The sequence below is a fragment of the Narcine bancroftii genome, chromosome 1, assembly GCF_036971445.1.
Source record: "Narcine bancroftii isolate sNarBan1 chromosome 1, sNarBan1.hap1, whole genome shotgun sequence".
NCBI classification, from domain to species: Eukaryota; Metazoa; Chordata; class Chondrichthyes; order Torpediniformes; family Narcinidae; genus Narcine; species Narcine bancroftii.
The window spans coordinates 158,979,829-159,005,550 of NC_091469.1; positions in this window are offsets into that span (position 1 = coordinate 158,979,829).

Here is a 25,722-nt window from a genome sequence, read left to right on the forward strand (position 1 = left end):
TGGAGAGTGTGATGGGACGGTGTGGAGGGAGTTTCACTCTGTGTCTGACCCCGGGAGAGTGTAATGGGACGGTGCGGAGGGAGTTTCACTCTGTGACTGATCCTGTGAGTGTGTGATGGGACGGTGCGGAGGGAGTTTCACTCTGTGACTGATTCTGCGAGTGTGTGAAGGGACGGAGCGGAGGGAGCTTCACTCTGTGACTGATCCTGCGAGTGTGTGATGGGACGGTGCGGAGGGAGTTTCAATCTGTTTCTGATCCTGCGAGTGTGTGATGGGACGGTGCGGAGGGAGTTTCACTCTGTGACTGATCCTGCGAGTGTGTGATGGGACGGTGTAGAGGGTGTTTCACTCTGTGACTGATCCTGCGGTGCGTGATGGGACGGTGTGGAAGGAGTTTCACTCTGTGACTGATCCTGCGAGTGTGTGAAGGAATGGTGCGAAGGGAGTTTCACTCTGTGACTGACCCCACGAGTGTGTGAAGGGACGGTGTGGAGGGAGCTTCACTCTGTGACCCCGGGAGTGTGTGATGGCACGGTCCGGAGGGAGTTTCACTCTGTGACTGATCGTGCGAGTGTGTGAAGGAACGGTGTGGAGGGAGCTTCACTCTGTGACTCACCCCGCGGATGTGTGATGGGACAGTGTGGAGGGAGCTTCACTCTGTGTCTGACCCCAGGAGTGTGTGAAGGGACAGTGTGGAGGGAGTTTCACTCTGTTTCTGACCCCGGGAGAGTGTGATGGGACGGTGTGAAGGGAGCTTCACTCTGCGTCTGACCCCAGGAGTGTGTGAAGGGACGTTGTGGAGGGAGTTTCACTCTGTGTCTGACCCCGGGAGTGTGTGAAGGGACGGAGTGGACGGAGTTTCACTCTGTGTCTGACCCCAGCAGTGTGTGATGGGACGGTGCGGAGGGAGTTTCACTCTGTGTCTGACCCTGGGAGAGTGTGATGAGACGGTGTTTAGGGAGCTTCACTCTGTGTCTGACCCCAGGAGTGTGTGAAGGGACGGTGTGGAGGGAGTTTCACTCTGTGACTGACCCCGTAGGTGTGTGATGGGACGGTGTGGAGGGAGTTTCACTCTGTGACTGATCCTGCGAGTGTGTGAAGATATGGTGCGATGGGAGTTTCACTCTGTGACTGACCCCGGGAGTGTGTGAAGGGACGGTGCGGAGGGAGTTTCACTCTGTGACTGATCCTGCGAGTGTGTGAAGGGACGGTGCGAAGGGAGTTTCACTCTGTGACTGATCCTGCGAGTGTGTGAAGGGACGGTGCGGATGGAGTTTCACTCTGTGACTGATCCTGCGAGTGTGTGAAGGGACGGTGCGATGGGAGTTTCACTCTGTGACTGACCCCGGGAGTGTGTGATTGGACGGTGTGGAGGGAGTTTCACTCTGTGACTGATCCTGCGAGTGTGTGAAGGAACAGTGCGGAGGGAGTTTCACTCTGTGACTGACCCCGGGAGTGTGTGATGGGACGGTGTGGAGGGAGTTTCACTCTGTGACTGACCCTGGGAATGTGTGATGGGACAGTGTGGAAGGAGCTTCACTCTGTGTCTGAACCCGTGAGTGTGTGATGGGACGGTGTGGAGAGATTTTCACTCTGTGACTGATCCTGCGAGTGAGTGAAGGGATGGTGCGAAGGGAGTTTCACTCTGTGACTGACCCCACGATTGTGTGAAGGGACGGTGTGGAGGGAGCTTCACTCTGTGACCCCGGGTGTGTGTGATGGCACGGTCCGGAGGGTGTTTCACTCTGTGACTGATCGTGCGAGTGTGTAAAGAGACGTTGCGGAGAGAGTTTCACTCTGTGACTGATCCTGTGAGTGTGTGAAGGAACGGTGCGAAGAAAGTTTCACTCTGTGTCTGACCCCGGGACTGTGTGATGGGACGGTGTGGAGGTAGTTTCACTCTGTGACTGACCCCGGGAGTGTGTGATGGGAAGGTGCGGAGGAAGCTTCACTCTGTGTCTGACCCCGGGAGTGTGTGATGGGACGGTGTGGAGGGAGTTTCACTCTGTGACTGACCCCGTGAGTGTGTGAAGGGACGGTGTGGAGGGAGTTTCACTCTGTGACTGATCCTGCGAGTGTGTGATGGAATTGTGCGGAGGGAGTTGCACTCTGTGTCTGACCCCGGGAATGTGTGATGGGACAGTGTGGAGGGAGCTTCACTCTGTGACTGACCCCGCGAGTGTGTGATGGGACGGTGCGGAGGGAGTTTCAGTCTGTACTGATCCTGCGAGTGTGTGAAGGGACGGTGCGATGGGAGTTTCACTCTGTGACTGACCCCGGGAATGTCTGATGGTATAGTGTGGAGGGAGCTTTACTCTGTGACTGACCCCGCGAGTGTGTGATCGGACAGTGTGGAGGGAGTTTCACTCTGTTTCTGACCCCGGGAGAGTGTGATGGGACGGTGTGGAGGGAGTTTCACTCTGTGTCTTAACCCGGGAGAGTGTAATGGGACGATGCGGAGGGAGTTTCACTCTGTTTCTGACCCTAGGAGTGTGTGAAGTGACGGTGTGGAGGGAGTTTCACTCTGTTTCTGACCCCGGGAGAGTGTGATGGGACGGTGTGGAGGGAGTTTCACTCTGTGTCTGACCCCGGGAGAGTGTGATGGGACGGTGCGGAGGGAGTTTCATTCTGTACTGATCCTGCGAGTGTGTGAAGGGACGGTGCGATGGGAGTTTCACTCTGTGACTGACCCCGGGAATGTGTGATGGGATACTGTGGAGGGAGCTTCACTCTGTGACTGATCCCGCGAGTGTGTGATGGGACAGTGTGGAGGGAGCTTGACTCTGTGTCTGACCCCAGGAGTGTGTGAAGGGACGGTGCGGAGGGAGTTTCAATCTGTTTCTGACTCCGGGAAAGTGTGATGGGACGGTGTGGAGGGAGTTTCACTCTGTGTCTGTCCCCAGGAGAGTGTAATGGGACGGTGCGGAGGGAGTTTCACTCTGTGACTGATCCTGTGAGTGTGTGATGGAACGGTGCGGAGGGAGTTTCACTCTGTGACTGATCCTGCGAGTGTGTGAAGGGACGGTGCGAAGGGAGTTTCACTCTGTGACTGATCCTGCGAGTGTGTGAAGGGACGGTGCGGATGGAGTTTCACTCTGTGACTGATCCTGCGAGTGTGTGAAGGGACGGTGCGATGGGAGTTTCACTCTGTGACTGACCCCGGGAGTGTGTGATGGGACGGTGTGGAGGGAGTTTCACTCTGTGACTGATCCTGCGAGTGTGTGAAGGGACAGTGCGGAGGGAGTTTCACTCTGTGACTGACCCCGGGAGTGTGTGATGGGACGGTGTGGAGGGAGTTTCACTCTGTGACTGACCCTGGGAATGTGTGATGGGACAGTGTGGAAGGAGCTTCACTCTGTGTCTGACCCCGTGAGTGTGTGATGGGACGGTGTGGATAGATTTTCACTCTGTGACTGATCCTGCGAGTGTGTGAAGGGATGGTGCGAATGGAGTTTCACTCTGTGACTGACCCCACGATTGTGTGAAGGGACGGTGTGGAGGGAGCTTCACTCTGTGACCCCGGGAGTGTGTGATGGCACGGTCCGGAGGGAGTTTCACTCTGTGACTGATCGTGCGAGTGTGTAAAGAGACGTTGCGGAGAGAGTTTCACTCTGTGACTGATCCTGTGAGTGTGTGAAGGAACGATGCGAAGAAAGTTTCACTCTGTGTCTGACCCCGGGACTGAGTGATGGGACGGTGTGGAGGTAGTTTCACTCTGTGACTGACCCCGGGAGTGTGTGATGGGAAGGTGCGGAGGAAGTTTCACTCTGTGTCTGACCACGGGAGTGTGTGATGGGACGGTCCGGAGGGAGTTTGACTCTGTGACTGATCCTGCGAGTGTGTGAAGGGACGGTGCGAAGGTAGTTTCACTCTGTGACTGACCCCGTGAGTGTGTGAAGGGACGGTGTGGAGGGAGTTTCACTCTGTGACTGACCCCGGGAGTGTGTGATGGGACGGTGTCGTGGGAGTTTCACTCTGTGACTGACCCTGGGAATGTGTGATGGGACAGTGTGGAGGGAGCTTCACTCTGTGACTGACCCCGTGAGTGTGTGATGGGACGGTGTGGAGGGTGTTTCACTCTGTGACTGACCCCGTGAGTGTGTGAAGGGACGGTGTGTAGGGAGTTTCACTCTGTGACTGATCCTGCGAGTGTGTGATGGAATTGTGCGGAGGGAGTTTCACTCTGTGTCTGATCCCGGGAATGTGTGATGGGACAGTGTGGAGGGAGCTTCACTCTGTGACTGACCCCGCGAGTGTGTGATGGGACGGTGCGGAGGGAGTTTCACTCTGTACTGATCCTGCGAGTGTGTGAAGGGACGGTGCGATGGGAGTTTCACTCTGTGACTGACCCCAGGAATGTGTGATGGGATAGTGTGGAGGGAGCTTCACTCTGTGACTGATCCCGCGAGTGTGTGATGGGACAGTGTGGAGGGAGCTTCACTCTGTGTCTGACCCCAGGAGTGTGTGAAGGGACGGTGCGGAGGGAGTTTCAATCTGTTTCTGACTCCGGGAAAGTGTGATGGGACGGTGTGGAGGGAGTTTCACTCTGTGTCTGTCCCCGGGAGAGTGTAATGGGACGGTGCGGAGGGAGTTTCACTCTGTGACTGATCCTGTGAGTGTGTGATGGAACGGTGCGGAGGGAGTTTCACTCTGTGACTGATCCTGCGAGTGTGTGATGGGACGGTGCGGAGGGAGTTTCACTCTGTGACTGATTCTGCGAGTGTGTGAAGGGACGGTGCGGAGGGAGTTGCACTCTGTGACTGATCCTGCGAGTGTGTGATGGGACGGTGCAGAGGGAGTTTCACTCTGTGACTGATCCTGCGAGTGTGTGAAGGGACGGTGTGGAGGGAGTTTCACTCTGTGACTGACCCCAGGAGTGTGTGATGGGACGGTGTGGAGGGAGTTTCACTCTGTGACTGATCCTGCGAGTGTGTGAAGGGACGGTGCAGAGGGAGTTTCACTCTGTGACTGATCCTGCGAGTGTGTGACGGGACGGTGTGGAGGGAGTTTCACTCTGTGACTGAGCCCGTGAGTGTGTGATGGGTTGGTGTGGAGGGGGTTTCACTCTGTGGCTGACCCCGGGAGTGTGTGATGGGATGGTGCGAAGGGAGTTTCACTCTGTGACTGACCCCGGGAGTGTGTGAAGGGACGTTGTGGAGGGAGTTTCACTCTGTGTCTGACCCCGGGAGTGTGTGAAGGGACGGTGTGGAGGGAGTTTCACTCTGTGACTGACCCCGGGAGTGTGTGATGGGACGGTGCGGAGGGAGTTTCACTCTGTGACTGACCCCAGGAGTGTGTGATGGGACGGTGTGGAGGGAGCTTCACTCTGTGACTGATCCTGCGAGTGTGTGAAGGGACGGTGCGGAGGGAGTTTCAATCTTTTGACTGATCCTGCAAGTGTGTGACGGGACGGAGTGGAGAAAGTTTCACTCTGTGACTAACCCCGTGAGTGTGTAATGGGATGGTGTGGAGGGAGTTTCACTCTGTGTCTGACCCCGGGAGTGTGTGATGGGATGGTGCGAAGGGAGTTTCACTCTGTGACTGACCCCGGGAGAGTGTGATGGGACGGTGTGGAGGAAGTTTCACTCTGTGTCGGACCCCGGGAGAGTGTGATGGGACGGTGCGGAGGGAGTTTCACTCTGTGACTGATCCTGTGAGTGTGTGATGGGACGGTGTGGAGGGAGTTTCACTCTGTGACTGATCATGCGAGTGTGTGAAGGGACGGTGCGGAGGGAGTTTCACTCTGTGACTGATCCTGCGAGTGTGTGACGGGACGGTGTGGAGGGAGTTTCACTCTGTGACTGACCCCGTGAGTGTGTGATGGGATGGTGTGGAGGGAGTTTCACTCTGTGTCTGACCCCGGGAGTGTGTGATGGGATGGTGCGAAGAGAGTTTCACTCTGTGACTGACCCCGGGAGTGTGTGAAGGGACGTTGTGGAGGGAGTTTCACTCTGTGTCTGACCCCGGGAGTGTGTGAAGGGACGGTGTGGAGGGAGTTTCACTCTGTGACTGACCCCGGGAGTGTGTGATGGGACGGTGCGGAGGGAGTTTCACTCTGTGACTGACCCCAGGAGTGTGTGATGGGACGGTGTGGAGGGAGCTTCACTCTGTGACTGATCCTGCGAGTGTGTGAAGGGACGGTGCGGAGGGAGTTTCAATCTTTTGACTGATCCTGCAAGTGTGTGACGGGACGGAGTGGAGAAAGTTTCACTCTGTGACTAACCCCGTGAGTGTGTAATGGGATGGTGTGGAGGGAGTTTCACTCTGTGTCTGACCCCGGGAGTGTGTGATGGGATGGTGCGAAGGGAGTTTCACTCTGTGACTGACCCCGGGAGAGTGTGATGGGACGGTGTGGAGGAAGTTTCACTCTGTGTCGGACCCCGGGAGAGTGTGATGGGACGGTGCGGAGGGAGTTTCACTCTGTGACTGATCCTGTGAGTGTGTGATGGGACGGTGTGGAGGGAGTTTCACTCTGTGACTGATCATGCGAGTGTGTGAAGGGACGGTGCGGAGGGAGTTTCACTCTGTGACTGATCCTGCGAGTGTGTGACGGGACGGTGTGGAGGGAGTTTCACTCTGTGACTGACCCCGTGAGTGTGTGATGGGATGGTGTGGAGGGAGTTTCACTCTGTGTCTGACCCCGGGAGTGTGTTAATGGACGGTGTGGAGGGAGTTTCACTCTGTGTCTGACCCCGGGCGTGTGTGAAGGGACGGTGTGGAGGGAGTTTCACTCTGTGTCTGACCCCGGGAGTGTGTGAAGGGACGGTGTGGAGGGAGTTTCACTCTGTGACTGACCCCGGGAGTGTGTGATGGGAAGGTGTGGAGGGAGTTTCACTCTGTGACTGACCCTGGGAATGTGTGATGGGACAGTGTGGAGAGAGCTTCACTCTGTGACTGACCCCGGGTGTGTTGATGGGACGGTGTGGAGGGAGTTTCACTCTGTGACTGACCCCGTGAGTGTGTGAAGGGACGGTGTGGAGGGAGTTTCACTCTGTGTCTGACCCCGTGAATGTGTGATGGGACAGTGTGGAGGGAGCTTCACTCTGTGACTGACCCCGCGAGTGCGTGATGGGACGGTGCGGAGGGAGTTTCACTCTGTACTGATCCTGCGAGTGTGTGAAGGGACGGTGCGAAGGGAGTTTCACTCTGTGACTGACCCCGGGAATGTGTGATGGGTTAGTGTGGAGGGAGCTTCACTCTGTGACTGATCCCGCGAGTGTGTGATGGGACAGTGTGGAGAGAGCTTCACTCTGTGTCTGACCCCAGGAGTGTGTGAAGGGACGGTGCGGAGGGAGTTTCAATCTGTTTCTGACTCCGGGAAAGTGTGATGGGACGGTGTGGAGGGAGTTTCACTCTGTGTCTGTCCCCGGGAGAGTGTAATGGGACGGTGCGGAGGGAGTTTCACTCTGTGACTGATCCTGTGAGTGTGTGATGGAACGGTGCGGAGGGAGTTTCACTCTGTGACTGATCCTGCGAGTGTGTGATGGGACGGTGCGGAGGGAGTTTCACTCTGTGACTGATTCTGCGAGTGTGTGAAGGAACGGTGCGGAGGGAGTTTCACTCTTTGACTGATCCTGCGAGTGTGTGATGGGACGGTGCAGAGGGAGTTTCACTCTGTGACTGATCCTGCGAGTGTGTGATGGGACGGTGTGGAGGGAGTTTCACTCTGTGTCTGACCCCGGGAGAGTGTGATGGGACGGTGCGGAGGGAGTTTCACTCTGTGACTGATCCTGTGAGTGTGTGATGGGACGGTGTGGAGGGAGTTTCACTCTGTTTCTGACCCCGGGAGAGTGTGATGGGACGGTGTGGAGGGAGTTTCACTCTGTGTCTGACCCCGGGAGAGTGTAATGGGACGGTGCGGAGGGAGTTTCACTCTGTGACTGATCCTGTGAGTGTGTGATGGAACGGTGCGGAGGGAGTTTCACTCTGTGACTGATCCTGCGAGTGTGTGATGGGACGGTGCCGAGGGAGTTTCACTCTGTGACTGATTCTGCGAGTGTGTGAAGGGACGGAGCGGAGGGAGTTTCACTCTGTGACTGATCCTGCGAGTGTGTGATGGGACGGTGCGGAGGGAGTTTCAATCTGTGACTGATCCTGCGAGTGTGTGATGGGACGGTGCGGAGGGAGTTTCACTCTGTGACTGATCCTGCGAGTGTGTGATGGGACGGTGCGAAGGGAGTTTCACTCTGTGACTGATCCTGCGAGTGTGTGATGGGACGGTGCGGAGGGAGCTTCACTCTGTGACTGATCCTGCGAGTGTGTGATGGGACGGTGTAGAGGGAGTTTCACTCTGTGACTGATCCTGCGGTGCGTGATGGGACGGTGTGGAGGGAGTTTCACACTGTGACTGATCCTGCGAGTGTGTGAAGGGATGGTGCGAAGGGAGTTTCACTCTGTGACTGACCCCACGAGTGTGTGAAGGGACGGTGTGGAGGGAGCTTCACTCTGTGACCCCGGGAGTGTGTGATGGCACGGTCCGGAGGGAGTTTCACTCTGTGACTGATCGTGCGAGTGTGTGAAGGAACGGTGTGGAGGGAGCTTCACTCTGTGACTCACCCCGCGGATGTGTGATGGGACAGTGTGGAGGGAGCTTCACTCTGTGTCTGACCCCAGGAGTGTGTGAAGGGACAGTGTGGAGGGAGTTTCACTCTGTTTCTGACCCCGGGAGAGTGTGATGGGACGGTGTGAAGGGAGCTACACTCTGCGTCTGACCCCAGGAGTGTGTGAAGGGACGTTGTGGAGGGAGTTTCACTCTGTGTCTGACCCCGGGAGTGTGTGAAGGGACGGAGTGGACGGAGTTTCACTCTGTGTCTGACCCCAGCAGTGTGTGATTGGACGGTGCGGAGGGAGTTTCACTCTGTGTCTGACCATGGGAGAGTGTGATGGGACGGTGTGTAGGGAGCTTCACTCTGTGTCTGACCCCAGGAGTGTGTGAAGGGACGGTGTGGAGGGAGTTTCACTCTGTGACTGATCGTGCGAGTGTGTGAAGGGACGGTGCGAAGGGAGTTTAACTCTGTGACTGACCCCGTAGGTGTGTGATGGGACGGTGTGGAGGGAGTTTCACTCTGTGACTGATCCTGCGAGTATGTGAAGGGATGGTGCGATGGGAGTTTCACTCTGTGACTGACCCCGGGAGTGTGTGAAGGGACGGTGCGGAGGGAGTTTCACTCTGTGACTGATCCTGCGAGTGTGTGAAGGGACGGTGCGAAGGGAGTTTCACTCTGTGACTGATCCTGCGAGTGTGTGAAGGGACGGTGCGGATGGAGTTTCACTCTGTGACTGATCCTGCGAGTGTGTGAAGGGACGGTGCGATGGGAGTTTCACTCTGTGACTGACCCCGGGAGTGTGTGATGGGACGGTGTGGAGGGAGTTTCACTCTGTGACTGATCCTGCGAGTGTGTGAAGGGACAGTGCGGAGGGAGTTTCACTCTGTGACTGACCCCGGGAGTGTGTGATGGGATGGTGTGGAGGTAGTTTCACTCTGTGACTGACCCTGGGAATGTGTGATGGGACAGTGTGGAAGGAGCTTCACTCTGTGTCTGACCCCGTGAGTGTGTGATGGGACGGTGTGGATAGATTTTCACTCTGTGACTGATCCTGCGAGTGTGTGAAGGGATGGTGCGAACGGAGTTTCACTCTGTGACTGACCCCACGATTGTGTGAAGGGACGGTGTGGAGGGAGCTTCACTCTGTGACCCCGGGAGTGTGTGATGGCACGGTCCGGAGGGAGTTTCACTCTGTGACTGATCGTGCGAGTGTGTAAAGAGACGTTGCGGAGAGAGTTTCACTCTGTGACTGATCCTGTGAGTGTGTGAAGGAATGGTGCGAAGAAAGTTTCACTCTGTGTCTGACCCCGGGACTGTGTGATGGGACGGTGTGGAGGTAGTTTCACTCTGTGACTGACCCCGGGAGTGTGTGATGGGAAGGTGCGGAGGAAGCTTCACTCTGTGTCTGACCACGGGAGTGTGTGATGGGACGGTCCGGAGGGAGTTTGACTCTGTGACTGATCCTGCGAGTGTGTGAAGGGACGGTTCGAAGATAGTTTCACTCTGTGACTGACCCCGTGAGTGTGTGAAGCGACGGTGTGGAGGGAGTTTCACTCTGTGACTGACCCCGGGAGTGTGTGATGGGACGGTGTCGTGGGAGTTTCACTCTGTGACTGACCCTGGGAATGTGTGATGGGACAGTGTGGAGGGAGCTTCACTCTGTGACTGACCCCGTGAGTGTGTGATGGGACGGTGTGGAGGGTGTTTCACTCTGTGACTGACCCCGCGAGTGTGTGATGGGACGGTGCGGAGGGAGTTTCACTCTGTACTGATCCTGCGAGTGTGTGAAGGGACGGTGCGATGGGAGTTTCACTCTGTGACTGACCTCAGGAATGTGTGATGTGATAGTGTGGAGGGAGCTTCACTCTGCGACTGACCCCGCGAGTGTGTGATGGGACAGTGTGGAGGGAGCTTCACTCTGTGTCTGACCCCGGGAGTGTGTGATGGGACGGTGTCGTGGGAGTTTCACTCTGTGACTGACCCTGGGAATGTGTGATGGGACAGTGTGGAGGGAGCTTCACTCTGTGACTGACCCCGTGAGTGTGTGATGGGACGGTGTGGAGGGTGTTTCACTCTGTGACTGACCCCGCGAGTGTGTGATGGGACGGTGCGGAGGGAGTTTCACTCTGTACTGATCCTGCGAGTGTGTGAAGGGACGGTGCGATGGGAGTTTCACTCTGTGACTGACCTCAGGAATGTGTGATGTGATAGTGTGGAGGGAGCTTCACTCTGTGACTGACCCCGCGAGTGTGTGATGGGACGGTGCGGAGGGAGTTTCACTCTGTACAGATCCTGCGAGTGTGTGAAGGGACGGTGCGATGGGAGTTTCACTCTGTGACTGACCTCAGGAATGTGTGATGTGATAGTGTGGAGGGAGCTTCACTCTGCGACTGACCCCGCGAGTGTGTGATGGGACAGTGTGGAGGGAGCTTCACTCTGTGTCTGACCCCAGGAGTGTGTGAAGGGACGGTGTGGAGGGAGTTTCACTCTGTGTCTGACCCCGGGAGAGTGTCATGGGACAGTGTGGACGGAGCTTCACTCTGTGTCTGACCAAAGGAGTGTGTGAAGGGACTGTGTGGAGGGAGTTTCACTCTGTGTCTGACCCCGGGAGCGTGTGAAAGGACGGTGTGGAGGGAGTTTCACTCTGTTTCTGACCCCGGGAGAGTGTGATGGGATGGTGTGGAGGGAGTTTCACTCTGTGTCTGACCCCGGGAGAGTGTGATGGGACGGTGCGGAGGGAGTTTCACTCTGTGACTGACCCCAGGAGTGTGTGATGGGACGGTGTGGAGGGAGTTTCACTCTGTGACTGACCCTGGGAATGTGTGATGGGACAGTGTGGAGGGAGTTTCACTCTGTGTCTGACCCCGGGAGTGTGTGAAGGGACTGTGTGGAGGGAGTTTCACTCTGTGACTGACCCCGGGAGTGTGTGATGGGACGGTGTGGAGGGAGCTTCAATCTTTTGACTGATCCTGCGAGTGTGTGACGGGACGGTACGGAGGGAGTTTCAATCTTTTGACTGATCCTGCGAGTGTGTGACGGGACGGTGTGGAGGGAGTTTCACTCTGTGACTGATCCTGTGAGTGTGTGATGGAACGGTGTGGAGGGAGTTTCACTCTGTTTCTGACCCCGGGAGAGTGTGATGGGACGGTGTGGAGGGAGTTTCACTCTGTGTCTGACCCGGGAGTGTGTGATGGGATGGTGCGAAGGGAGGTTCACTCTGTGACTGACCCCGGGAGTGTGTGAAGGGAAGCTGTGGAGGGAGTTTCACTCTGTGTCTGACCCCGGGAGTGTGTGAAGGGACGGTGTGGAATGAGTTTCACTCTGTGACTGACCCCGGGAGTGTGTGATGGGACGGTGTGGAGGGAGTTTCACTCTGTGACTGACCCTGGTAATGTGTGATGGGACTGTGTGGAGGGAGTTTCACTCTGTGACTGACCCCGGGAGTGTGTGATGGGACGGTGTGGAGGGAGCTTCACTCTGTTACTGACCCCGTTAGTGTGTGATGGGACGGAGTGGAGGGAGTTTCACTCTGTGACTGACCCCGTGAGTGTGTGAAGGGACGGTGTGGAGGGAGTTTCACTCTGTGACTGATCCTGCGAGTGTGTGATGGAATTGTGCGGAGGGAGTTTCACTCTGTGTCTGACCCCGGGAATGTGTGATGGGACAGTGTGGAGGGAGCTTCACTCTGTGACTGACCCCGCGAGTGTGTGATGGGACGGTGCGGAGGGAGTTTCACTCTGTACTGATCCTGCGAGTGTGTGAAGGGACGGTGCGATGGGAGTTTTACTCTGTGACTGACCCCGGGAATGTGTGATGGGATAGTGAAGAGGGAGCTTCACTCAGTGACTGACCCCGCGAGTGTGTGATGGGACATTGTGGAGGGAGCTTCACTCTGTGTCTGACCCCAGGAGTGTGTGAAGGGACGGTGTGGAGGGAGTTTCACTCTGTGTCTGACCCCGGGAGAGTGTGAAGGGACGGTGTGGAGGGAGTTTCACTCTGTTTCTGACCCAGGGAGAGTGTGGTGGGACGGTGTGGAGGAAGTTTCACTCTGTGTCTGACCCCGGGAGAGTGTGATGGGACGGTGCGGAGGGAGTTTCACTCTGTGACTGATCCTGTGAGTGTGTGATGGGACGGTGCGGAGGGAGTTTCACTCTGTGACTGATCCTGTGAGTGTGTGATGGGACGGTGTGAAGGGAGCTACACTCTGCGTCTGACCCCAGGAGTGTGTGAAGGTACGTTGTGGAGGGAGTTTCACTCTGTGACTGACCCCGTGAGTGTGTGAAGGGACGGTGTGTAGGGAGTTTCACTCTGTGACTGATCCTGTGAGTGTGTGATGGAATTGTGCGGAGGGAGTTTCACTCTGTGTCTGATCCCGGGAATGTGTGATGGGACAGTGTGGAGGGAGCTTCACTCTGTGACTGACCCCGCGAGTGTGTGATGGGACGGTGCGGAGGGAGTTTCACTCTGTACTGATCCTGCGAGTGTGTGAAGGGACGGTGCGATGGGAGTTTCACTCTGTGACTGACCCCAGGAATGTGTGATGTGATAGTGTGGAGGGAGCTTCACTCTGCGACTGACCCCGCGAGTGTGTGATGGGACAGTGTGGAGGGAGCTTCACTCTGTGTCTGACCCCAGGAGTGTGTGAAGGGACGGTGTGGAGGGAGTTTCACTCTGTGTCTGACCCCGGGAGAGTGTCATGGGACAGTGTGGACGGAGCTTCACTCTGTGTCTGACCAAAGGAGTGTGTGAAGGGACTGTGTGGAGGGAGTTTCACTCTGTGTCTGACCCCGGGAGCGTGTGAAAGGACGGTGTGGAGGGAGTTTCACTCTGTTTCTGACCCCGGGAGAGTGTGATGGGATGGTGTGGAGGGAGTTTCACTCTGTGTCTGACCCCGGGAGAGTGTGATGGGACGGTGCAGAGGGAGTTTCACTCTGTGACTGACCCCAGGAGTGTGTGATGGGACGGTGTGGAGGGAGCTTCACTCTGTGACTGATCCTGCGAGTGTGTGAAGAGACGGTGCGGAGGGAGTTTCAATCTTTTGACTGATCCTGCGAGTGTGTGACGGGACGGTGTGGAGGGAGTTTCACTCTGTGACTGATCCTGTGAGTGTGTGATGGGACGGTGTGGAGGGAGTTTCACTCTGTTTCTGACCCCGGGAGAGTGTGATGGGACGGTGTGGAGGGAGTTTCACTCTGTGTCTGACCCGGGAGTGTGTGATGGGATGGTGCGAAGGGAGGTTCACTCTGTGACTGACCCCGGGAGTGTGTGAAGGGAAGCTGTGGAGGGAGTTTCACTCTGTGTCTGACCCCGGGAGTGTGTGAAGGGACGGTGTGGAATGAGTTTCACTCTGTGACTGACCCCGGGAGTGTGTGATGGGACGGTGTGGAGGGAGTTTCACTCTGTGACTGACCCTGGGAATGTGTGATGGGACAGTGTGGAGGGAGTTTCACTCTGTGTCTGACCCCGGGAGTGTGTGAAGGGACTGTGTGGATGGAGTTTCACTCTGTGACTGACCCCGGGAGTGTGTGATGGGACGGTGTGGAGGGAGCTTCACTCTGTTACTGACCCCGTGAGTGTGTGATGGGACGGAGTGGAGGGAGTTTCACTCTGTGACTGACCCCGTGAGTGTGTGAAGGGACGGTGTGGAGGGAGTTTCACTCTGTGACTGATCCTGTGAGTGTGTGATGGAATTGTGCGGAGGGAGTTTCACTCTGTGTCTGACCCCGGGAATGTGTGATGGGACAGTGTGGAGGGAGCTTCACTCTGTGACTGACCCCGCGAGTGTGTGATGGGACGGTGCGGAGGGAGTTTCACTCTGTACTGATCCTGCGAGTGTGTGAAGGGACGGTGCGATGGGAGTTTTACTCTGTGACTGACCCCGGGAATGTGTGATGGGATAGTGAAGAGGGAGCTTCACTCAGTGACTGACCCCGCGAGTGTGTGATGGGACATTGTGGAGGGAGCTTCACTCTGTGTCTGACCCCAGGAGTGTGTGAAGGGACGGTGTGGAGGGAGTTTCACTCTGTGTCTGACCCCGGGAGAGTGTGAAGGGACGGTGTGGAGGGAGTTTCACTCTGTTTCTGACCCAGGGAGAGTGTGATGGGACGGTGTGGAGGAAGTTTCACTCTGTGTCTGACACCGGGAGAGTGTGATGGGACGGTGCGGAGGGAGTTTCACTCTGTGACTGATCCTGTGAGTGTGTGATGGGACGGTGCGGAGGGAGTTTCACTCTGTGACTGATCCTGTGAGTGTGTGATGGGACGGTGTGGAGGGAGTTTCACTCTGTGACTGATCCTGCGAGTGTGTGAAGGGACTGTGCGGAGGGAGTTTCACTCTGTGACTGATCCTGCGAGTGTGTGACGGGACGCTGTGGAGGGAGTTTCCCTCTGTGACTGACCCCGTGAGTGTGTGATGGGATGGTGTGGAGGGAGTTTCACTCTGTGTCTGACCCCGGGAGTGTGTGATGGGACGGTGTGGAGGGAGTTTCACTCTGTGACTGACCCTGGGAATGTGTGATGGGACAGTGTGGAGGGAGTTTCACTCTGTGTCTGACCCCGGGAGTGTGTTAATGGACGGTGTGGAGGGAGTTTCACTCTGTGACTGACCCCGGGAGTGTGTGAAGGGACGGTGTGGATGGAGTTTCACTCTGTGACTGACCCCGGGAGTGTGTGATGGGACGGTGTGGAGGGAGTTTCACTCTGTGACTGACCCTGGGAATGTGTGATGGGACAGTGTGGAGGGAGCTTCACTCTGTGACTGACCCCGTGTGTGTTGATGGGACGGTGTGGAGGGAGTTTCACTCTGTGACTGACCCCGTGAGTGTGTGAAGGGACGGTGTGGAGGGAGTTTCACTCTGTGTTTGACCCTGGGAATGTGTGATGGGACAGTGTGGAGGGAGCTTCACTCTGTGACTGACCCCGCGAGTGTGTGATGGGACGGTGCGGAGGGAGTTTCACTCTGTACTGATCCTGCGAGTGTGTGAAGCGACGGTGCGATGGGAGTTTCACTCTGTGACTGACCCCGGGAATGTGTGATGAGATAGTGTGGAGGGAGCTTCACTCTGTGACTGACCCCGCGAGTGTGTGATGGGACAGTGTGGAGGGAGCTTCACTCTGTGTCTGACCCCAGGAGTGTGTGAAGGGACGGTGTGGAGGGAGTTTCACTCTGTTTCTGACCGCGGGAGAGTGTGATGGGACGGTGTGGAGGGAGTTTCACTCTGTGTCTGACCCCGGGAGAGTGTAATGGGACGGTGCGGAGGGAGTTTCACTCTGTGACTGATCCTGTGAGTGTGTGATGGGACGGTGTGGAGGGAGTTTCACTCTGTTTCTGACCCCGGGAGAGTGTGATGGGACGGTGTGGAGGGAGTTTCACTCTGTGTCTGACCCGGGAGTGTGTGATGGGATGGTGCGAAGGGAGGTTCACTCTGTGACTGACCCCGGGAGTGTGTGAAGGGAAGCTGTGGAGGGAGTTTCACTCTGTGTCTGACCCCGGGAGTGTGTGAAGGGACGGTGTGGAGGGAGTTTCACTCTGTGACGTATCCTGCGAGTGTGTGATGGAATTGTGCGGAGGGAGTTTCACTCTGTGTCTGACCCCGGGAATGTGTGATGGGACAGTGTGGAGGGAGCTTCACTCTGTGACTGACCCCGCGAGTGTGTGATGGGACGGTGCGGAGGGAGTTTCACTCTGTACTGATCCTGCGAGTGTGTGAAGGGACGGTGCGATGGGAGTTTTACTCTGTGACTGACCCCGGGAATGTGTGATGGGATAGTGAAGAGGGAGCTTCACTCAGTGACTGACCCCGCGAGTGTGTGATGGGACATTGTGGAGGGAGCTTCACTCTGTGTCTGACCCCAGGAGTGTGTGAAGGGACGGTGTGGAGGGAGTTTCACTCTGTGTCTGACCCCGGGAGAGTGTGAAGGGACGGTGTGGAGGGAGTTTCACTCTGTTTCTGACCCAGGGAGAGTGTGATGGGACGGTGTGGAGGAAGTTTCACTCTGTGTCTGACCCCGGGAGAGTGTGATGGGACGGTGCGGAGGGAGTTTCACTCTGTGACTGATCCTGTGAGTGTGTGATGGGACGGTGCGGAGGGAGTTTCACTCTGTGACTGATCCTGTGAGTGTGTGATGGGACGGTGTGGAGGGAGTTTCACTCTGTGACTGATCCTGCGAGTGTGTGAAGGGACTGTGCGGAGGGAGTTTCACTCTGTGACTGATCCTGCGAGTGTGTGACGGGACGCTGTGGAGGGAGTTTCCCTCTGTGACTGACCCCGTGAGTGTGTGATGGGATGGTGTGGAGGGAGTTTCACTCTGTGTCTGACCCCGGGAGTGTGTTAATGGACGGTGTGGAGGGAGTTTCACTCTGTGACTGACCCCGGGAGTGTGTGATGGGACGGTGTGGAGGGAGTTTCACTCTGTGACTGACCCTGGGAATGTGTGATGGGACAGTGTGGAGGGAGTTTCACTCTGTGTCTGACCCCGGGAGTGTGTTAATGGACGGTGTGGAGGGAGTTTCACTCTGTGACTGACCCCGGGAGTGTGTGAAGGGACGGTGTGGATGGAGTTTCACTCTGTGACTGACCCCGGGAGTGTGTGATGGGACGGTGTGGAGGGAGTTTCACTCTGTGACTGACCCTGGGAATGTGTGATGGGACAGTGTGGAGGGAGCTTCACTCTGTGACTGACCCCGTGTGTGTTGATGGGACGGTGTGGAGGGAGTTTTACTCTGTGACTGACCCCGTGAGTGTGTGAAGGGACGGTGTGGAGGGAGTTTCACTCTGTGTTTGACCCTGGGAATGTGTGATGGGACAGTGTGGAGGGAGCTTCACTCTGTGACTGACCCCGCGAGTGTGTGATGGGACGGTGCGGAGGGAGTTTCACTCTGTACTGATCCTGCGAGTGTGTGAAGCGACGGTGCGATGGGAGTTTCACTCTGTGACTGACCCCGGGAATGTGTGATGAGATAGTGTGGAGGGAGCTTCACTCTGTGACTGACCCCGCGAGTGTGTGATGGGACAGTGTGGAGGGAGCTTCACTCTGTGTCTGACCCCAGGAGTGTGTGAAGGGACGGTGTGGAGGGAGTTTCACTCTGTTTCTGACCGCGGGAGAGTGTGATGGGACGGTGTGGAGGGAGTTTCACTCTGTGTCTGACCCCGGGAGAGTGTGAAGGGACGGTGTGGAGGGAGTTTCACTCTGTTTCTGACCCAGGGAGAGTGTGATGGGACGGTGTGGAGGAAGTTTCACTCTGTGTCTGACCCCGGGAGAGTGTGATGGGACGGTGCGGAGGGAGTTTCACTCTGTGACTGATCCTGTGAGTGTGTGATGGGACGGTGCGGAGGGAGTTTCACTCTGTGACTGATCCTGTGAGTGTGTGATGGGACGGTGTGTAGGGAGTTTCACTCTGTGACTGATCCTGCGAGTGTGTGAAGGGACTGTGCGGAGGGAGTTTCACTCTGTGACTGATCCTGCGAGTGTGTGACGGGACGCTGTGGAGGGAGTTTCCCTCTGTGACTGACCCCGTGAGTGTGTGATGGGATGGTGTGGAGGGAGTTTCACTCTGTGTCTGACCCCGGGAGTGTGTTAATGGACGGTGTGGAGGGAGTTTCACTCTGTGACTGACCCCGGGAGTGTGTGATGGGACGGTGTGGAGGGAGTTTCACTCTGTGACTGACCCTGGGAATGTGTGATGGGACAGTGTGGAGGGAGTTTCACTCTGTGTCTGACCCCGGGAGTGTGTTAATGGACGGTGTGGAGGGAGTTTCACTCTGTGACTGACCCCGGGAGTGTGTGAAGGGACGGTGTGGATGGAGTTTCACTCTGTGACTGACCCCGGGAGTGTGTGATGGGACGGTGTGGAGGGAGTTTCACTCTGTGACTGACCCTGGGAATGTGTGATTGGACAGTGTGGAGGGAGCTTCACTCTGTGACTGACCCCGTGTGTGTTGATGGGACGGTGTGGAGGGAGTTTTACTCTGTGACTGACCCCGTGAGTGTGTGAAGGGACGGTGTGGAGGGAGTTTCACTCTGTGTTTGACCCTGGGAATGTGTGATGGGACAGTGTGGAGGGAGCTTCACTCTGTGACTGACCCCGCGAGTGTGTGATGGGACGGTGCGGAGGGAGTATCACTCTGTACTGATCCTGCGAGTGTGTGAAGCGACGGTGCGATGGGAGTTTCACTCTGTGACTGACCCCGGGAATGTGTGATGAGATAGTGTGGAGGGAGCTTCACTCTGTGACTGACCCCGCGAGTGTGTGATGGGACAGTGTGGAGGGAGCTTCACTCTGTGTCTGACCCCAGGAGTGTGTGAAGGGACGGTGTGGAGGGAGTTTCACTCTGTTTCTGACCGCAGGAGAGTGTGATGGGACGGTGTGGAGGGAGTTTCACTCTGTGTCTGACCCCGGGAGAGTGTAATGGGACGGTGCGGAGGGAGTTTCACTCTGTGACTGATCCTGTGAGTGTGTGATGGGACGGTGCGGAGGGAGTTTCACTCTGTGACTGATCCTGAGAGTGTGTGATGGGACGGTGTGGAGGGAGTTTCACTCTGTGACTGATCCTGCGAGTGTGTGATGGGACGGTGCGGAGGGAGTTTCACTCTGTGACTGATCCTGTGAGTGTTTGTTGGGACGGTGTGGAGGGAGTTTCACTCTGTTTCAGACCCCGGGAGAGTGTGATGGGACGGTGTGGAGGGAGTTTCACTCTGTGTCTTACCCCGGGAGAGTGCAATGGGACGGTGCGGAGGGAGTTTCACTCTGTGACTGATCCTGCGAGTGTGTGATGGGACGGTGCGGAGGGAGTTTCACTCTGTACTGATCCTGCGAGTGTGTGAAGGGACGGTGCGATGGGAGTTTCACTCTGTGACTGACCCCGGTAATGTGTGATGGGATAGTGTGGAGGGAGCTTCACTCTGTGACTGACCCCGCGAGTGTGTGATGGGACAGTGTGGAGGGAGCTTCACTCTGTGTCTGACCCCAGGAGTGTGTGAAGGGACGGTGTGGATGGAGTTTCAATCTGTTTCTGACCCCGGGAGAGTGTGATGGGACGGTGTGGAGGGAGTTTCACACTGTGTCTGACCCCGGGAGAGTGTAATGGGACGGTGCGGAGGGAGTTTCACTCTGTGACTGATCCTGTGAGTGTGTGATGGAACGGTGCGGAGGGAGTTTCACTCTGTGACTGATCCTGCGTGTGTGTGATGGGACGGTGCGGAGGGAGTTTCACTCTGTGACTGATTCTGCGAGTGTGTGAAGGGACGGTGCGGAGGGAGTTTCACTCTGTGACTGATCCTGCGAGTGTGTGATGGGACGGTGCGGAGGGAGTTTCACTCTGTGACTGACCCCGGGATTGTGTGATGGGACGGTGTGGAGGGAGTTTCACTCTGTGACTGATCCTGCGAGTGTGTGAAGGGACGGTGCGGAGGGAGTTTCACTCTGTGACTGACCCCGGGAGTGTGTGATTGGACGGTGTGGAGGCAGTTTCACTCTGTGACTGACCCTGGGAATGTGTGATGGGACAGTGTGGATGGATTTTCACTCTGTGACTGATCCTGCGAGTGTGTGAAGGGATGGCTCGAAGGGAGTTTCACTCTGTGACTGACCCCACGAGTGTGTAAAGGGACGGTGTGGAGGGAGCTTCACTCTGTGACCCCGTGAGTGTGTGATGGCACGGTCCGGAGGGAGTTTCACTCTGTGAATGATCGTGCGAGTGTGTAAAGAGACGTTGCGGAGAGAGTTTCACTCTGTGACTGATCCTGTGAGTGTGTGAAGGAACGGTGCGAAGAAAGTTTCACTCTGTGTCTGACCCCGGGAGTGTGTGATGGGACGGTGTGGAGGAAGTTTCACTCTGTGACTGACCCCGGGAGTGTGTGATGGGAAGGTGCGGAGGAAGCTTCACTCTGTGTCTGACCCCGGGAGTGTGTGATGGGACGGTCCGGAGGGAGTTTCACTCTGTGACTGATCCTGCGAGTGTGTGAAGGGACGGTGCGAAGGTGGTTTCACTCTGTGACTGACCCCGTGAGTGTGTGAAGGGACGGTGTGGAGGGAGTTTCACTCTGTGACTGATGCTGCGAGTGTGTGAAGGGACGGTGTGGAGGGAGTTTCACTCTGTGACTGACCCCACGAGTGTGTGATGGGACAGTGTGGAGGGAGCTTCACTCTGTGTCTGACCCCAGGAGTGTGTGAAGGGAAGTTGTGGAGGGAGTTTCACTCTGTGTCTGACCCCGGGATAGTGTGATGGGACAGTGTGGACGGAGCTTCACTCTGTGACTGACCACGCGAGTGTGTGATGGGACGGTGCGGAGGGAGTTTCACTCTGTACTGATCCTGCGAGTGTGTGAAGGGACGGTGCGATGGGAGTTTCACTCTGTGACTGACCCCGGGAATGTGTGATGGGATAGTGAAGAGGGAACTTCACTCAGTGACTGACCCCGCGAGTGTGTGATGGGACATTGTGGAGGGAGCTTCACTCTGTGTCTGACCCCAGGAGTGTGTGAAGGGACGGTGTGGAGGGAGTTTCACTCTGTGTCTGACCCCGGGAGCGTGTGAAGGGACGGTGTGGAGGGAGTTTCACTCTGTTTCTGACCCCGGGAGAGTGTGATGGGACGGTGTGGAGGAAGTTTCACTCTGTGTCTGACCCCGGGAGAGTGTGATGGGACGGTGCGGAGGGAGTTTCACTCTGTGACTGATCCTGTGAGTGTGTGATGGGACGGTGCGGAGGGAGTTTCACTCTGTGACTGATCCTGTGAGTGTGTGATGGGACGGTGTGGAGGGAGTTTCACTCTGTGACTGATCATGCGAGTCTGTGAAGGGACGGTGCGGAGGGAATTTCACTCTGTGACTGATCCTGCGAGTGTGTGACGGGACGCTGTGGAGGGAGTTTCACTCTGTGACTGACCCCGTGAGTGTGTGATGGGATGGTGTGGAGGGAGTTTCACTCTGTGTCTGACCCCGGGAGTGTGTTAATGGACGGTGTGGAGGGAGTTTCACTCTGTGTCTGACCCCGGGAGTGTGTGAAGGGACGGTGTGGATGGAGTTTCACTCTGTGACTGACCCCGGGAGTGTGTGATGGGACGGTGTGGAGGGAGTTTCACTCTGTGACTGACCCTGGGAATGTGTGATGGGACAGTGTGGAGGGAGCTTCACTCTGTGACTGACCCCGTGTGTGTTGATGGGACGGTGTGGAGGGAGTTTCACTCTGTGACTGACCCCGTGAGTGTGTGAAGGGATGGTGTGGAGGGAGTTTCACTCTGTGTCTGACCCTGGGAATGTGTGATGGGACAGTGTGGAGGGAGCTTCACTCTGTGACTGACCCCGCGAGTGTGTGATGGGTCGGTGCGGAGGGAGTTTCACTCTGTACTGATCCTGCGAGTGTGTGAAGGGACGGTGCGATGGGAGTTTCACTCTGTGACAGACCCCGGAAATGTGTGATGGGATAGTGTGGAGGGAGCTTCACTCTGTGACTGACCCCGCGAGTGTGTGATGGGACAGTGTGGAGGGAGCTTCACTCTGTGTCTGACCCCAGGAGTGTGTGAAGGGACGGTGTGGAGGGAGTTTCACTCTGTTTCTGACCGCGGGAGAGTGTGATGGGACGGTGTGGAGGGAGTTTCACTCTGTGTCTGACCCCGGGAGAGTGTAATGGGACGGTGCGGAGGGAGTTTCACTCTGTGACTGATCCTGTGAGTGTGTTATGGGACGGTGCGGAGGGAGTTTCACTCTGTGACTGATCCTGCGAGTGTGTGATGGGACGGTGTGGAGGGAGTTTCACTCTGTGACTGATCCTGCGAGTGTGTGATGGGACGGTGCGGAGGGAGTTTCACTCTGTGACTGATCCTGTGAGTGTTTGATGGGACGGTTTGGAGGGAGTTTCACTCTGTTTCTGACCCCTGGAGAGTGTGATGGGACGGTGTGGAGGGAGTTTCACTCTGTGTCTGACCCCGGGAGAGTGTAATGGGACGGTGCGGAGGGAGTTTCACTCTGTGACTGATCCTGCGAGTGTGTGATGGGACGGTGCGGAGGGAGTTTCACTCTGTGACTGATTCTGCGAGTGTGTGAAGGGACGGAGCGGAGGGAGCTTCACTCTGTGACTGATCCTGCGAGTGTGTGATGGGACGGTGCGGAGGGAGTTTCAATCTGTTTCTGATCCTGCGAGTGTGTGATGGGACGGTGCGGAGGGAGTTTCACTCTGTGACTGATCCTGCGAGTGTGTGATGGGACGGTGTAGAGGGTGTTTCACTCTGTGACTGATCCTGCGGTGCGTGATGGGACGGTGTGGAAGGAGTTTCACTCTGTGACTGATCCTGCGAGTGTGTGAAGGAATGGTGCGAAGGGAGTTTCACTCTGTGACTGACCCCACGAGTGTGTGAAGGGACGGTGTGGAGGGAGCTTCACTCTGTGACCCCGGGAGTGTGTGATGGCACGGTCCGGAGGGAGTTTCACTCTGTGACTGATCGTGCGAGTGTGTGAAGGAACGGTGTGGAGGGAGCTTCACTCTGTGACTCACCCCGCGGATGTGTGATGGGACAGTGTGGAGGGAGCTTCACTCTGTGTCTGACCCCAGGAGTGTGTGAAGGGACAGTGTGGAGGGAGTTTCACTCTGTTTCTGACCCCGGGAGAGTGTGATGGGACGGTGTGAAGGGAGCTTCACTCTGCGTCTGACCCCAGGAGTGTGTGAAGGGACGTTGTGGAGGGAGTTTCACTCTGTGTCTGACCCCGGGAGTGTGTGAAGGGACGGAGTGGACGGAGTTTCACTCTGTGTCTGACCCCAGCAGTGTGTGATGGGACGGTGCGGAGGGAGTTTCACTCTGTGTCTGACCCTGGGAGAGTGTGATGAGACGGTGTTTAGGGAGCTTCACTCTGTGTCTGACCCCAGGAGTGTGTGAAGGGACGGTGTGGAGGGAGTTTCACTCTGTGACTGACCCCGTAGGTGTGTGATGGGACGGTGTGGAGGGAGTTTCACTCTGTGACTGATCCTGCGAGTGTGTGAAGATATGGTGCGATGGGAGTTTCACTCTGTGACTGACCCCGGGAGTGTGTGAAGGGACGGTGCGGAGGGAGTTTCACTCTGTGACTGATCCTGCGAGTGTGTGAAGGGACGGTGCGAAGGGAGTTTCACTCTGTGACTGATCCTGCGAGTGTGTGAAGGGACGGTGCGGATGGAGTTTCACTCTGTGACTGATCCTGCGAGTGTGTGAAGGGACGGTGCGATGGGAGTTTCACTCTGTGACTGACCCCGGGAGTGTGTGATTGGACGGTGTGGAGGGAGTTTCACTCTGTGACTGATCCTGCGAGTGTGTGAAGGAACAGTGCGGAGGGAGTTTCACTCTGTGACTGACCCCGGGAGTGTGTGATGGGACGGTGTGGAGGGAGTTTCACTCTGTGACTGACCCTGGGAATGTGTGATGGGACAGTGTGGAAGGAGCTTCACTCTGTGTCTGAACCCGTGAGTGTGTGATGGGACGGTGTGGAGAGATTTTCACTCTGTGACTGATCCTGCGAGTGAGTGAAGGGATGGTGCGAAGGGAGTTTCACTCTGTGACTGACCCCACGATTGTGTGAAGGGACGGTGTGGAGGGAGCTTCACTCTGTGACCCCGGGTGTGTGTGATGGCACGGTCCGGAGGGTGTTTCACTCTGTGACTGATCGTGCGAGTGTGTAAAGAGACGTTGCGGAGAGAGTTTCACTCTGTGACTGATCCTGTGAGTGTGTGAAGGAACGGTGCGAAGAAAGTTTCACTCTGTGTCTGACCCCGGGACTGTGTGATGGGACGGTGTGGAGGTAGTTTCACTCTGTGACTGACCCCGGGAGTGTGTGATGGGAAGGTGCGGAGGAAGCTTCACTCTGTGTCTGACCCCGGGAGTGTGTGATGGGACGGTGTGGAGGGAGTTTCACTCTGTGACTGACCCCGTGAGTGTGTGAAGGGACGGTGTGGAGGGAGTTTCACTCTGTGACTGATCCTGCGAGTGTGTGATGGAATTGTGCGGAGGGAGTTGCACTCTGTGTCTGACCCCGGGAATGTGTGATGGGACAGTGTGGAGGGAGCTTCACTCTGTGACTGACCCCGCGAGTGTGTGATGGGACGGTGCGGAGGGAGTTTCAGTCTGTACTGATCCTGCGAGTGTGTGAAGGGACGGTGCGATGGGAGTTTCACTCTGTGACTGACCCCGGGAATGTCTGATGGTATAGTGTGGAGGGAGCTTTACTCTGTGACTGACCCCGCGAGTGTGTGATCGGACAGTGTGGAGGGAGTTTCACTCTGTTTCTGACCCCGGGAGAGTGTGATGGGACGGTGTGGAGGGAGTTTCACTCTGTGTCTTAACCCGGGAGAGTGTAATGGGACGATGCGGAGGGAGTTTCACTCTGTTTCTGACCCTAGGAGTGTGTGAAGTGACGGTGTGGAGGGAGTTTCACTCTGTTTCTGACCCCGGGAGAGTGTGATGGGACGGTGTGGAGGGAGTTTCACTCTGTGTCTGACCCCGGGAGAGTGTGATGGGACGGTGCGGAGGGAGTTTCACTCTGTGACTGATCCTGTGAGTGTGTGATGGGACGGTGCGGAGGGAGTTTCACTCTGTGACTGATCCTGCGAGTGTGTGATGGGACGGTGCGGAGGGAGTTTCACTCTGTGACTGATTCTGCGAGTGTGTGAAGGGACGGTGCGGAGGGAGTTTCACTCTGTGACTGATTCTGCGAGTGTGTGAAGGGACGGTGCGGAGGGAGTTTCACTCTGTGACTGATTCTGCGAGTGTGTGAAGGGACGGTGCGGAGGGAGTTTCACTCTGTGACTGATCCTGCGAGTGTGTGATGGGACGGTGCAGAGGGAGTTTCACTCTGTGACTGATCCTGCGAGTGTGTGATGGGACGGTGCGGAGGGAGTTTCACTCTGTGACTGATCCTGCGAGTGTGTGATGGCACGGTGTGGAGGGAGTTTCACTCTGTGACTGATCCTGCGAGTGTGTGATGGGACGGTGTGGAGGGAGTTTCACTCTGTGACTGATCCTGCGAGTGTGTGATGGGACGGTGTGGAGGGAGTTTCACTCTGTGACTGATCCTGGGAGTGTGTGATGGGACGGTGCGGAGGGAGTTTCACTCTGTGACTGATCCTGCGAGTGTGTGATGGGACGGTGCGGAGGGAGTTTCACTCTGTGACTGATCCTGCGAGTGTGTGAAGGGACGGTGTGGAGGGACTTTCACT